The following is an 11,764-nucleotide window of genomic DNA, read 5'->3' as shown; positions in this document are numbered from 1 at the left end:
ACTATCTTTAGTTTATATTTGTGTATGCCAATGAGATGTACATATAATTTACAGGAACTTGGATTTGAATCCACATCTATGCTCTCTGACTATACCCTAATGTCAGATTGTAGTCTCAAGAGAAAATCTACCCAAATTCTAAAATATACATATCTAACCTGTTTGAAAGCAGTCTGGTGACACAAAGTGTCACAGGTTCCTGCTATTACAAGAACTTCACTCTTCTGACTCCTATTCCAAAGCTCTTTCCAGTATGTTTTATCATGTCTAATCCTAATTTTCAATAAATTGTCTTTCACATATTAGATCATATTTTTCAAATCAGGATGGTTGGAAGATGATTTCCATCGATTTCTGTTTTCTCCCAGTCTTACAAAACAAAGAGATTAGATCTATAAAACTTGCTCAGGGCAGTAAGTTCTCCATTGGTCTCAGTGTAGGCTGATAAAGAAAAGGTGACTCTTCTGTGGCTATAAAGAGAGCTTCCATGAGAATTATTACTTCTTGGGGTTTCACTGTAAGAATAAATAGATGGTTCCATAGTTGGAATGAAAAGACCAGAAGGTTTCAACAACCTCTCCTCTCCATTCCCACCACCCCCATCCTTTCAAGCCCTCATTACCTCTCACCTTGAACCATTGTACAAACCTCCTGATTGTTCTCTCTGCCCTCCACTATCTTGCCCCATTTGTCAGCTTTCAAGTAAACTCTTCTAGAAACATCCTCCTTAAAATAGTCTGATGCTCTCCTACCAAATAAAATTATAAAAACAGGAAAAAGAAAAAAATATCTAAGAATATTAAGATCCAATTACCTGAACATGACATGTACAGCCTCTTGCATGCCATGTCACTCTTATGATTCTCATTTTATTTCTAAATTCATGTTTTCATCCATGCTATTGTTATAGTTAAAGCTTCGTCCCAGGGTTTCATAAACTGACTTCCAGACCACTCACGTATAATCGAATCAAGCCTTTATTGAACCACACCAGTGGCGGCTGACCAGAACATAAAGCTGGTCCCCTGATCAGCCCTGAACAATTGCAAGGGCGCTCCTTATAAGCCTGAAAACCGCAAAAGGGATGTTCGGGGGTCTAGCCAATGCAAGCAAGCCAGGTTACAGAAGCAGGAGAGTGCAGTCAAGCTGTGGGAAGCCTAACCAATCACAGTTAGCCCAGTCACCCCAGTTACAGAAACAGAGCTCCGTTACCCTAGTTACAGAAACAATGCCCTATTAGGTAGTTCAGTGTTCTTAAAGGTTTCTATAGCAAAAGGAAATGAACATCTTGCCCCAGTCATGACCCTTCTACTTGGCATGGTTGTTTTACAGGATGAAGTCATAAAACAAAATGGAGTCACATTTGCTTCTACTATCACACTATCATCCAGAAAACTTGAGCATTCACCATTCCTACAAGATGGTCTGTATTTTTACAAATGAAGGTCTTTGCTCATCTTTTACCTCTGCCCACTGGTTCTTCCCCAACTTCTCTTGTTGGAAAGCTCCCTCTTTCATGGTCTAATTCAATATCGTCTCCTTTAAAAGTCTTTCTTGATCATATCAAGCAAGTGAGAATCCTTCCAATGTTGACTCTGTACATACTTTATGACAAGTTTAAGATGCTGTCCTGTGGCATCATTTATGGAAATCATGTTGTTTCCATTGTTGATAGTAAGCTCTCTGAGGGCAGAACTAATCTACTCTATATAGCCTAAAGGACCTGATGACACTCCTGGACACAATGAGTGTTCAGTACATCTTTGATGTACAGCTGAGAGATCCTTAGTATTCAATTCCTGTTTAGAACTAGCCTATAAAGAATAGATCAGGAATTGAAGAGAGATCCTTTTATGCAATATTCAAAGGCTCTGCCCAAACAGAGGAGAGAAGACAGATGCTCATTAGGATGCAGTGTGATAATAAACATTCAATAAAACTAGTCATACCTGAATGACGCTGTGCCAAAATAGAAAGAGCTTCAGCTAGGAAGCCAGTAGCAAATATGTCAGAATCCCAGTCACTTTCCAGTGTGCGACTGAGCAGGCTGCTGTCCGTTCTCAATCTCACCTGTAAAATAAGGCCATGTGTCAGCTGTGAAGACCACTGGAAAAATTGTCATTAACATTTTGGAACATTGTAGTTATGCAGTAAAAAGTAAAACAACCATAAAAATCAGAAAATCGACAGGAGAACCACCTATATATTACTGTGCATTACCCTTGCAGAGACACAAAACTACCTCTTACAGCAAACACCTCTTAGAAAAGGGGGATTGAGTCATTATCTTGTCAACTGAAGGATTCATTAGGGCCTTTCTGCCTGGGTGAGAATTTGTTTTGCAGGCTCTGCAATTATCATCAGATCTAAAGATGATGATGCAAATGACATGAGAGTGTAAACAGCACCTAAAAAAAAAAAAAGCATGCACCTGGAATGAATGATCTTAGGACACTTCTAACTAGGAAAGGAGAGAATAATCAGCAAAGACCCTGAAAGGAGACAGAAGCCCTGGCATTGCTAAGAGGAGACAGGATCTTGGGGTTTAACTTAACTGTGATTTTTTCCCATACACCTTCATTCCTGAGAACATGACAGAGCAGGATGTGAACATACTGGGTCTTGTTTAGCCATTGATCCATTCATTCACTCTGTAATCGAGTGCTGAGCACTAGTTAATGCCAGGCCTGAGACATGCAGAAATAAAGAGGACATGGTCCTGCCCTCACACCACTCATGTTCCAATAGAGGAAAGATACAACAGCACCAAAAATGCCAACAAGGTCTGCCCTGGTACTATCACACCGTGCCCCAGGAATAGATGGGAGCACAAAGGACTCCCGTTCTATCAAGAATGAGCATGATTTTTCTCACTCATATGAGAAATCTAGCAAAGCTAGATTTGAGAGAAGAGTGGTTTTTACCAGAGACTGAGGGAATAGGAAGCGGGAAGGATGGAAAAAGGTTGATCAGTGGTACTACACTACAGATAGGAGTAAGTTCTGGTGGGTGATTGCACAGTAGGGTAGCTATGGATGATAATAATGATGTAGGTTTTTTTATTTTAAAAAGCTAGAAAAGAGGATTTTTGAATATTTTCACCATCAACGAATGATAAATACTTGGGGATATAAATATGTTTAACCTGATTTAAACATTATACAATGTATACATGTGCCCCATTAATATGGACAATTTTTACTTTCATATATCAATTAATTTAATTTAAATTTTAAAATAGATAAAAATGAGCAAGGGGTTCCCTGGGAAGGCAGATGACGTGGGGAACACCAGGCCAAAGAAGCCATACAAGTGAGGACACCACAGGCTCTTGCTGACTGCATGCACGGTTTAGTTCCTAGAAAACGTGGGAGCACAGAAAATGCCAGTGGTTGACAGATGGCAGACTACTGGTGGGCAGAGACTGACCACATGGTCAGTCTCCCTTTCTTGTGTTCTTTCCAGGAATTCCAGTAGGATGCTTAGCACTTAATATATTTTCAGGAGATAAGTGCTTATTATTCAACCCCTGTTATTTGTAGACAATCTCCACATCCGGCAAGGCAAATTCAGAAGCATACTTTGTCTAATGATAGGAAAAAACTGAAGATGATCCAATAGCAGTCAGACCTCCCACAAGGAAATCCCACAAGGCTGGATATTATGTGACAGGTTGCTTCTTAACTTGGCACCTTTAACTACTCTATGAATATTTCCTTTCCATTCAAATTGTAAAAAATAATATGTATGATATATAATCATCTTATTAAGTCCTTCCATGCAATTTTGACATTTGAGTTTTGTGTTTGCATTTTGATGGAAAAAATTTGATACAAATAAGCAACTAGGGAAAGCTTTTGACTTCGAATGCAGTATTCTTGGGGAACACCCAATTCTTCAAATTTGAGTGCAATATGGAGATTCAGAAAGGAGAAGTAACTTTGTTTTGCACCCAGGTATTCAATAATGGGAACTAGAACCCCAGGTGTTGGATCAATGTGTAAGTTACCACAGTTCAGCCACCATGGTACTCTGAATAGGCAGTACCATGGCTTTCCAGATCCCTCTGTACAGATCCAAGTTTGGAACTCACTTTATACCTTACAATGGTGCAATTTGACTTCATGTACAGAGTTTCAGTTTCTGGTTTATCTTGGATTCATTCTCTGCCCCACCCCTCTGAGAAACAGGCAGAACAGGTAAGAATAAATGATTCCAACCGAGGGTAATAAAAATTGTGTTTATTTTCTCTGATCCTCTTATAGAATCATTTTTTTATTTCCTACATATGAAAGGAATTTTTATTTATATGGTGAGGAGAAGTGTCCCGTCCTGTTGTGCTGGGGCAGTAGGATAGGTTGCCAAGAGATAGAAAAAAGTACCAGAAATGATGTGCAAGACAGGAGGTTTATTCAAACATGCTATGGGGAAGGTTTCCAGTGGCAACGAGCTGAACAAGTAGCATCTGCATCCCTCATGGTGCTTTGCCGGGAAGTCCAGTGCATGGCTGGTTGGATGAGCACTTACCCTCTCCACAGTGCTCTGTGCCAGTTATCCTGTGAGGGTACACAAGTAATGACAGCATTGTCTTACTGCATTCTACCGTATGACTTGCATTCCAAGGAACAGCTGCTCTGGCGTACGTGCAAGAAAGCAGCTTCTACAGATAACACTGGTGTGCCCTAGTTCCCAGTGCACATGCGATGGAGTCAGTGTCCTGTAGCTAATCCTTCTCATGATATTCTGGTCTGGACTCACTTTCATGGTCCCCTGGACTTGGCTAGAGTCCTGGGAATGGAAGGTGGGTCTCAGGAACATAGTGTTTGATATCTCTTCCTATTTATTTTTCAAGGATCATATAAGATGGTAGTATAAAACTTCTGACCTTAAAGAATATATTGCATTGTTTTGTTATTCTTAATTGAATAGAGGTAGTAATTGCTTTCTTGCTGGGAAATTTTAAAAGCAGAGCAAGCAAGCATTTTGTCTCATATTTTAACATATATTTGATAGTAAAAATTCACTGGATGAGGGGGCTGGGGTTGTAGCTCAGTTGGTAGAGTGCTTGCCTTGTATGCACAAGGCCCTGGGTTCAATCCCCAGCACCACCAAAAAAACAAAATAAAAAAAAAATCACTGGATGAATAACAAATTGTTAACTTAATATCCACTTAATGCAATAAATAATTTAGAACCAGGTGATGAGTGAGCTACAGGGTGTGGGTATTTGTGGAACTATGAGAACCTGGCTGCTCAGCAGAATCAATTGAGGAACTTTTCAAAAAATGCAGACTCTGGAACCCCACCCTACACTAACTGAATCAGAATTTCCACAGCCTAAAACCCAGAACTTGACATTCACAGAAGCTTTCCAGGTAACTCTTATGATAACATAGTTCACACAAGTGAGCCCTTGACACAAATTTCAGAGCAAAAGTACCTATATTAAAATAATAAAATCAACTGTGGCAGTCAATTATAATCTCACATGAGATATAAAGCTTTCCAAGGTCAAGGTAATAAGAACCATCTATCCCTTTCCTCCATCCAGCTATTTCCTCTGCTGGAGACACTACTTACTCATTCTCGAGCAAAAATATTCTTAAATGCTTACCATGCTACAGCTGGAGATATAACAGTGAATACAACATAAATGGTCTCTTTCTCATGGAGTCTGTAAATTTCAGCAACTAGAGTACTAAGCAGCTCTACCCAAGAAGTTTACCAGAATTTGTAAACTTTACTTTTTTCCTCCAGTATCTGTTCACTTTATTCACTTGCTATAAGCAAGACTTTGTGGTTGCCTGGTCCAAATAGTGGAATATAACTACTGCCAACCGTTCTTGAGATGACATCTCAAGATAGTAACCACTTTCAAGATAGTGACCACTTTCAACAGAAACTGACAGGTTCAGCTTGGGTTGGGTGGTTCTCCTGGACCAGAGTCTGTGGCTCAGAGGAAAGAGGTTATGGGATCTGCTCCAGTGGAACCATATTCTTGGAGAATGTTTGAGATAATTCCACTAGAAATAAATGATAGACAGTTTTGTACATTCAAACAGCATTTCTCTAGGACAGAGGTGCACTTTTGAGCATGAATATTATGCCATGCCATTCCGTTGGACTGCTCAAAGTTTTGTTCTGCTGAGTTTTGATTCTTATAAGACAATTGAGTTGTTTCATTCATTCTTTCATAGTTCACTCACAAAAAGAATTTCTTTAGGCTTTGGCCTCACCTAGGTCTTGGAGAGAAGAAGAAGGAGAAGGAGAAGAAAAGAAGGAGGAGGAGGAGGAGGAGGAGGAAGAGAAGAATTAGAAGGAGGAGAAGAAGAAAGAAGAATAACGTTGTTCCTCTTAGAAAGAGGCAATCATACACCGAATGTCATTTAATGCGACAGACCCATGTACCAAGTGCAAAGGATACGCACAGCAAATAGGGGAACTCACAGATTTCCCTACCTGTGTCCTCATGGCTTCAAAGAAGCTTTTAGGTTGGGTAGAATAAGGAGGCTTTCAGAAAAGGTGAATCATAAAAAATAAAGTTAAGGGATGTATGGTAGAAGGAAGTTTCATGGTTCATGGTTGGAAGGCAAAATAATGACAGTGTATGGAAGATTGAGGGGTGGGGGGGAGATCACTCCAGTAGTCACTCCCAGCCCTACCTTTTATGAGCTATGCATACTTGGGCAAGTTACTGAAACTTTCTGTACTTGGCTCATAGGATTGTTGTGAGGATTAGCTTTTATAATTCAAGTGAAGGGTTTAGGATAGTGTTGGCACATCATGGATGCTTGATACATGTTTTACTATTGCTATTATGGTCAACACCATTGTCATCATCATTTCAAACAAATGTGCTACTCCTGAGTGTATTCATAAAATTTTGCTTGTGAGAGGAGAGCACATGCTGTTTATCATTATACTATAGAGATCATCATTTGGATTTGACCCAGAGTACATGGTAATAGGTTCAGAAATCAGATGCTTTAGATTGCTTGCAAGGTGATGGTGGATCTCATAGGATTAGCAGCAGAAATTCTGGTGTAACCTTCTGTTCCAGGAAACCCTACCCCACAGAGCTGCAGGCCCAGGTGAGACACATGCCACTTTTGCATAATTCATACTCGGATCACCAGGTGCCAGTTTCCCTTTGGCAAAAGACTCATTAGATCCCGGGCCATTCACCTGGTCCCCACCATAGAGACTGCAAACCAGAATCCAGCCATTTACTTCCAGAAGAATGTTCCAAAGCATAAGCCAACACCACACCACAGAAGCAGCTCAATTTAGAACTATTTCCTAAATATTTTGAGAACTTTGTCTCAATGGATGAGATTTTGGTAGGAGTCACAGGATCCTTCCTATTCCTTCCTCTCCTTTCATATCTTTTTAACCAATTATCAAAAATAAGAATAATAGCAGCGTGTTAGGAATGTGGATATGAAAGTCAGGAATCTGCTTTGAATGGGGATGAGGACATTCCTGCATGGTGGCAAAGCCAGATGAACAGAGACACATACAAAATGATAGGAACCAGCACATGCCCAAGGCTGGCACATAACCAGCATATGTTCCACTGATGTCAGTTTATTTATTACACTGAACCAAATGGTTACATTTGGTACCAAGATGCCACCTATATCCAACTAAACTTTATATTTTCCTGGGTAAAAAGAGCAGGATATCAGAACAGAATCTTGAACGAGGAACTCAATGGTATTGTCTCGCCTCTTACCACCACCTTTGGCTTAAACTACTACATGGGCTTCCTAGCTGGTCTCTTCATTTACATTCTTTTCAAACTTCTTTCTCCATGGCACCCAGGATAAATAATTTTTGAACACTGGAATTGGTTCTTGTGCCTCAGCTATGTACAACCTCTCAATGATGACCAGTTGTATCGCAAATAAAATCTCAACCCCATCAGGTTACCAGCATGGTTCTGCATCCATGGCCAGCATACTCTTTGCAGGACACCACCCCACTCTCCCCCAAAGCACCAGGCACAGAGGTCTTCATTTTCAGTTCTTCCTCAAGCCTTGTGTACCTCTGTGGCTCAGGCTTCTGAGGCAGGTCTCTTCCTTTAAGAATAATGAAAAAGGTATATAAATTTCAACTCCCTATTAAAACCTTATTAAATAGGAGTTATTTTTATTACTTGTGCTATGCCAAGAAAAAGCAAAGAAGCTATCATTTTTATTAATCATATGGTAAAAGTACATTTGCCTTCAAGCATTTTGAATTATTGAAGATAGCAGCAATACCTTTTCAATGAGTTCTCCTCTTTGGCTCACTGTTTTGTGTTGTTTTGTTTGTGTGATCAGATCTATGTGACAAAGAGCATTTAATGAGCTCTGGCCTGGTGATCTCTTCCTGCCCTAGTTTGCCTGCCTGACCTCTGCTCCCACGTGGGCCTCTGTCTCTGATTTTTGCAAAATACTCCCTAGGCAGTGAGCTTCCTGGACATCAGAGCTCATATCACATCTCCCTTGGCCACTACAACTTTACCAGCATCAATAAGTATTTATGGAACCACAGCTCCAAACTACAGGTGACCTATTAAGTACTTGAGATAAGATCTGCCCTCTAAGAATATTTTAGTTTAAATGTGTTGATGGGGGAGGAGATAAACACATAAGAAACAAGAGAAAAACTGTCCCTAGAAAATATTTACTCGATATCTACTACATGCAAAGCCCTGGAATAACTCAAGGTCAAAATCTTAACTGGGAGATACAAAATGTCACAGAAGCATGAGTCTTGGTGTCAGAAGACTTGTGCTTGTGTTTTCATGCTGACAGGATGTGAGGATTTAGACAATCCTCTTCACAGTCTGAATCTGTTTCTTCATCTAAAATGTCACTAGCACCTGCTTTCAAAAGCCTCATGTGGGTTGTTAGGATTAAATGTATGTGAAAGAGTTTTACAAACTCCAAACAACTTGATGTGATCATGGCAACGAGAATGAGAATTCTGGAATGTTTGCTATGGGGCAAGAGTACCCTGAACATTTTAAATACATTATTTCAATGAATCTTCACTAATAGATCTATTAATTGCATCTATCATAACCTCCACTTTATGGATGAGGATCAGAGAGAGGACAAATATTTCCCTATGTCACACAGCTGGTTCAATAATGAGATGAATTTGAATTTAGATCTATCTGGCTTCATAGTTAGCAATTTTACCTATCATGTTACATGACCAAACACCTTTATATTCAGGAAGCACTTTTATTAAGAGCTCACTGACCCTGGGTTATAGACCCTATGTATAGCATGACTCTAGAACTTACTATATGTAGGATATGTGGTAAGTTCCAGCCTCTGTGTGCCTTACCTGTCAGATGAAGGACTTCAATTCTAAGGTCTCTCACGTTCTTTCTTTAAGTTCATCTGACAGTCTATGGCTATGGTTCTTGTTATAACAGAAATTGTTCCTTGGGTAATCAATGGTCAAAGTCACCTTGGCTACATAACAGGGAAAGAAATACATAGAAGCAGTTCATAGATTTGGTGGGGGTTGAAGAAAAAGATGTTCAAGGGCTGTGGCAGTTGGAGAAGGTTTTGGAGAGAATAGACCTGAACAATCTCACCATGAAAGTTGTCCTTTATTATTTTTTTCCATAGTCCCCATATTTACAAAGATTTTACATTTATTTGATCTAACATGGCTACATGACCTAGCAAAAGACAGCAACTGCAATTCCTTCAAGAGAAAAGAAGACTCCTGTCAGCCCCAGTGAGATCAGGCAGATAGACAAAACCGGCTGCTGCCTGCTTACCACAGACCAGCACAGTCAGGGACATCATTTTGACCTCAGCTGTGAATCAGCTAAAGTTACAGCCAAAAGTCCATGGGCTGCTCAGAGTTGAGACTTCTATCCTCAGTGGGAGAGTCACCCTCGACAGTCCTTGTCCCCACATTCTTGCCATCAAGGGAATGACCACAAGCCAAAAGACAAAAATGACAAGAAATGCAATTAAAATATTGGTTAGAAAAAATAAAGTGAAATAAAATATAGGTTAGTTTTTATTGGGCAGCAAGAATGAGTGTTACAATGAGCCAAGACCAGATGTGGTTTTATAGACAGAAATGGACTTGGGAAAGCAGAAACAGAGACAAGTGCAGATTGCTTGTTACAACTTGGTTTTCTCATAAAGGTTAAAGCAGAGATCTCCTTGCAAGCCTGGGTAGAGCTGGCTCATCTGAGGATTTGGCTTCTTACCTCTCATTCTCCTAATTTCTCAGAAGGTCAGGTAACAATTCCAGGTTTTGTCTTGGTGACATGGAACTTCAGCATGCATGACTCCATTTTGGTTTGGTCTCTTGGGCCAGGTGTAGAAGCTCAGTCTCAACCCAAGGCCTCCTATACATTTTATTTAACACGTAGAAGGCAGTGATTCTCAACTGGTGTAGGAGGGGGTTGTCCCCCAGTGAACGATTGGAAACATCTGGAGACAGATTGAATGTCACAGCTTGCCTGTGAGGGAGGAAGAAGATTGTCACTGACATCCAGTGAGGGAGCAGGAACTCAGTAAAAATCCTACCTGCTCAGGACAGCTTCTCCATGCTCCATCCCCAGCAGCTGCTAAGTGAAGAGGCCAGGCTAAGAAAGCAAGGGTTGAATGTTTTCTCTCTTATGCAGAAGCTAGACCTAAATAAGAGGGTAAAAATATGTGTGCATGGGTTGGGGGAGGTCTCCTGAAAATAGAAGAGAGATCAATGGGAGAGAGGAAGGGGATTAAGGGGAGGGAGAGAGACAGGAAAAAGGAGGAATAGTTGGAATAAAATGACCAAATTCTGCTAGGTACATATATATGAAGATACCACAGTGAATTTCCCCTTCATGTGCATCTATAAAAAATATATGAATCAATACAAGGAAGACCAGAAGATTAGAGGAAGGAGAATGGGGGAGGGTGGAGGGGAGGGAAAGGGTAAGCACTGGGAACTGAAGTGAAGCAAATTGCATTCCATGCCTACATGAGTATGTCAAAATAAACCCTAATATTATGTTCTTACTATAATGCACTAATAAAAACATTACAGAGAAAGATCGTTTTTAAAAGGTCAACAGTACTGAGGTTGAGAAACCTTGATAGAAGGGAACAGCAATTATGACAAAGAGAAAAAGACAGCCAACTCACCCAGGACAGCTACAACAGAACCCGGGCATCTCTTCTTTCCTCCCTGCTCCAAACTAGAGGAGGCACAAAGAAGGAGTCCCTGGGCTAACTCTTGCAAGCCTTTGGGGTAGTATAGGGAAAGCTTGAAACTGAATAGAAGGTTGATGTTTTTAAAATAACCTTTTTATTTTTAAATAATTTCGGTTGTATACAGTATATGTGCCTTTAAGATTTTTTTTTCTATTTTTCACTCAGCATAATGCACTTAAGTGTTATACAAATTGCTACTTGTATGAATAATTCATTCCTTCTAACTGATGAGTAGTATTCCATTTTGTAAATATATAAATGTTCCACCATGTATTTAACCATTTACTTGTTGAAGGATGCCTGTTTTTGTTTTTGTTTTTGTTTTTCTAATTCTTGGCCCTTATAAATAAAGTTGCCATGAGCTTTTGTGTACAGTTTTTGTGTGAAAAAAAGTTTTTTAAAATATTTTTTTAGTTGTAGTTGGACACAATTCCTCTATTTCATTTATTATTTTTATGTGATGCTGAGGATCGAACCCAGGACCCCTAACATGCAAGGCGAGTGCTCTACCTGTTAGCCACAACCCCAGCCCCATAAGTTTT

The 11,764-nt window shown here is 39.9% G+C and overlaps 1 non-coding gene across 1 annotated transcript; it reads left to right on the top strand.

The window, feature by feature from the left end:
• Nucleotides 1-5,038: 5,038 nt before the first annotated feature.
• On the top strand, nt 5,039-5,111 carry Trnat-ugu (transfer RNA threonine (anticodon UGU)). The gene has a single exon. It is a non-coding gene; the product is annotated as a tRNA-Thr (tRNA).
• The last annotated feature ends 6,653 nt before the right edge of the window (nt 5,112-11,764 follow it).

The sequence above is a fragment of the Marmota flaviventris genome, chromosome 9 (assembly GCF_047511675.1).
Source record: "Marmota flaviventris isolate mMarFla1 chromosome 9, mMarFla1.hap1, whole genome shotgun sequence".
Lineage (NCBI taxonomy): Eukaryota > Metazoa > Chordata > Mammalia > Rodentia > Sciuridae > Marmota > Marmota flaviventris.
The sequence above is the reverse complement of the archived record's forward strand: the minus strand, read 5'-3'. Positions and strand labels throughout refer to the sequence as shown.